The 3,537-nt window shown below is 40.2% G+C and overlaps 1 non-coding gene across 1 annotated transcript; it reads left to right on the forward strand.

The window, feature by feature from the left end:
• The first annotated feature begins 2,118 nt into the window (after nt 1-2,118).
• Nucleotides 2,119-2,225, forward strand: LOC141653988 (small nucleolar RNA R71). Its single transcript, XR_012547573.1, has one exon. It is a non-coding gene; the product is annotated as a small nucleolar RNA R71 (small nucleolar RNA).
• Nucleotides 2,226-3,537: the final 1,312 nt, after the last annotated feature.

Raw genomic sequence — 3,537 nt, forward strand, 5'->3', positions numbered from 1 at the left:
TCACACTTTGCACATTGTGTTCTTCATGGTGGTGACTTCAGTCAAGATAGTCACCAAAGCCTTTGTCTATAGCATTGCCAATGTAGGGATTGACTAACCCATCGAATTCGTCATCCCATAGACCATATACTTCACTAGCTTGCTTCCCCATGGTATCATGAGTTGATGAAAACAACTCCTCTTTCTTGTTGTCATGGCCAATGAGGTCTTCTTCCTTACTTGTCATGATTGGTGGTGAGCTATTCAAGCTCTCATTCTTGTTGAAATTTCCTTGCTCTCCGGATAGAGCATCTTGAAGAGTATCCACTTTCTTTTTCCATATGGGCGGTGATTCGTTACCCATAGCTTGTTCTTTGCATTGAGATGTCAACTTTTTCCTATCACTTTCTCGGCTATAGTGATCAATCTTAAAACATGGCTCATGGGGTCGGGGAGCTCTCATTGTCTTCTCAAGATTAAAGGTGATCGTCTCATATCCCACTTCAAGTATGAGTTCCCCATGCTTCACATCAATTACCGCTCCCGCGGTATGTAAGAATGGTCTTCCTAAAATGATAGGAATGTTGGAATCTTCCTCCATGTCAACAATAACAAAGTCCACTGGGATGAAGAACTTGCCAATTCTTACGGGCACATCCTCCCATACCCCTAAAGGTGTCTTTGTTGATCGATCCGCCATTTGAAGCGTGATATTGGTGCATTTGAGTTCTCCCATTCCTAGCCTTTTGCACACCGAGTATGGCATGACACTCACACTTGCTCCAAGGTCACATAATGCATTTTTTATTGTGGTGTCGCCGATGGTGCATGGAATAGAGAAGCTTCCCGGATCTTTGAGCTTTGGAGGTGAACTTCCTTGTAGAATAGCACTACTCACTTTAGTGAATGCAATAGTCTCTAGCTTCCGGATGGATTTCTTCTTGGTAAGGATATCTTTCATGTATTTCGCATAGGCCGGAACATGATTGATCAATTCCGTGAATGGAATTGAGACTTCTAAGTTCTTCACAATCTCCATGAACTTTCCGAGTTGTTCATCAAGCTTAGGTTTAGCTTGACGACATTGGGAATGGAAGTCTAATCATAATAGGCTCTTTCTCCTTAGCCTTCTCTTCATTCTTCTTCTTTGAAACTTCATTGGTGGTGTGTTTTTCTTCTTTAGAGTTCTCAACAACTCTTTGCTTGTCACTAAAATTCACAACATCTTCATCAATGGGCCTCTTCGGCCCTTCATATCTTGTACCACTTCTCAAATGGATGGCACTAACCGATTCATGTCTTAGGGGATTACCTTGAGGTGGTAATTGCCACTTTTGTCTTTGAGAGTTTGAAGATGCTAATTGAGTCATTTGGGTTTCCGACATCTTTGTATGAGCTAGTATGTTATTGATAGTGATGTCTTTGGCTTGGCTATCTTTTTGCATTTGGGTGAAAAATTCTTGTTGGTTCTTTTGGATTTGGAGGACCGCTTGTTGTACATCAAAGCCTTGGTCATTTGGTTGATTGTATGGAGGTTGATTTTGATAATTTTGGCTTTGGTTATAAAAGGGTCTTTGAGCTTGGTTTCTCATTGGAGATGGGGTGTATGTTGGATGAGGGTTTTGAACATTTTGGCTTTCGTATGAATGATTTGGATGGAATTTGGTATTCTCATTGTAATAGTTGGAATAAGGGGTACCACTCTTGTATGCTTGGAAAGCATTCACTTGTTCACGTGTTCCCCTACATTCGCTTTGGTCATGTCCCAAAAATCCACAACTCTCACATACTCCACTTGGAATTGAGGATGATGCCACCATAGCATTAACATGTTGTCTAGGTGATTTGGAAGCTTCATCAAGCTTAGCCATAGCCTTCTCAAACTTCAAATTGATGGTGTCAATATGAGCACTTAGTTGAGCACCCAATTGAGTGATGGAATCTACCTCATGTTTTCCTCCTCTAGTAGCCTTTCGAGGTCTACTATATTATGAATTATGAACCGCCATCTCTTCGATTTTGGCCCATGTTTGATTTTCATCAACTTCGGTAAACATACCATTGGATCCCATGTTTAGGATGTTGCGGGAGTCTTCATATAGACCATTCCAAAATTGTTGCACAAGGAACCATTCGCTAAGTCCATGGTGTGGACAAGAACGACAAGTGTCCTTAAATCTCTCCCATGCTTCATACAATGATTCCTCATCCCTTTGCTTGAACCCGGTGATTTGGGCTCTCAACATATTGGTCTTCTCCGGAGGATAGAATTTCTTGTAGAAAGCAAGTGCCAACTTCTTCCATGAGTCAATACCAAGGGTAGCCTTGTCTAGGCTCTTCAACCATTGCTTTGCGGCACCAATCAAAGAAAAAGGAAATAATACCCATCGGATTTGGTCTTGAGTAACCCCGGTTTGAGAAATCGTATCATAATAGTCACAAAAAGTCTCAATATGCGAGTGAGGGTCTTCACTAGGCATCCCTCCAAATTGACTTCTCTCAACTAATTATATGAATGCGGATTTGGCAATGAAATTACCAGTTAAGTGTTGTGGTGTAGGAGTACCATGTGGTAGGTTCTCCTCGGTTGGTACGGAATGCGATGAAAATTTAGGCATTGTGGGTCGATTTTGTGGTGGGTTTTGTATTGGGTTGTCCTCTCCTTCTCTTGCAAAAGGGTTGGTAAACTCAATGTTATTTGGTTGAATGTCCACAATCTCTCCAATACCTCTCAAAGTACCTCTAGCAACTCTTATATTGTTGGTTAAGGTTCTTTTAATTTCAAGGTCAGTTGGTAATGGATTACCTTATGATCTCCTAGGTATGCAAAATATCAAACAACTCGAAAACAATTAGAACAACCTTGAGGAGATTTACTTCCCCAAGGTGAAGAAAGACACAACTAAAAACAATTAATGAAAATCAAATCAATTTAACATCGTCCCCGGCAACGGCGCCATTTTTGGTAGTGGTATTAAACTCGTCGTCAAAAGCTACCAACCAAAACAATATTTATAACTTCACAAACTACTCTTAGCAAAGAGGCAAGTAAAGGTCAGATCCCAAGAAACGGGTATTGATGTAGGATTTTCAATTGTAAATGGTCGTGTCTTAGGGTGTCACAATTGGGGTTGAGAAAGGAGATCAACTAAAACTAATCAACAATGAAAACAAAGCAAAGTAAATAAATGGAGATGTAAACAATTGATTAAAAGCAGTAGGGTGTCATGGGTTCATAGGGAATTCATGGGAGTTGATTATACAAACATATTCTTAAATTATAAGCAAGCAATTATTGTTGTGATGGGATCGAGTTGGTGTATAAGCTTACAATCCCTAGGAAGGTTTGGGTCCCGAAGCCGAATCGGTTAAGATTGTACAACACCTACAAGTCGACTTAATTCTTCCTATTCAACTATATGCATGGTCTAATGAGGCTCGATTAGGTGTATAAGCTTACAAGCCTCATTGAAAAGATAGGTGATGGATCAAAAAATACAAGGATTCATAGGCTCGCATTTCATTAAACATAACATGTGCATAAGTTGAAATCACAAC

The sequence above is a fragment of the Silene latifolia genome, chromosome 4 (assembly GCF_048544455.1).
Source record: "Silene latifolia isolate original U9 population chromosome 4, ASM4854445v1, whole genome shotgun sequence".
NCBI classification, from domain to species: domain Eukaryota; kingdom Viridiplantae; phylum Streptophyta; class Magnoliopsida; order Caryophyllales; family Caryophyllaceae; genus Silene; species Silene latifolia.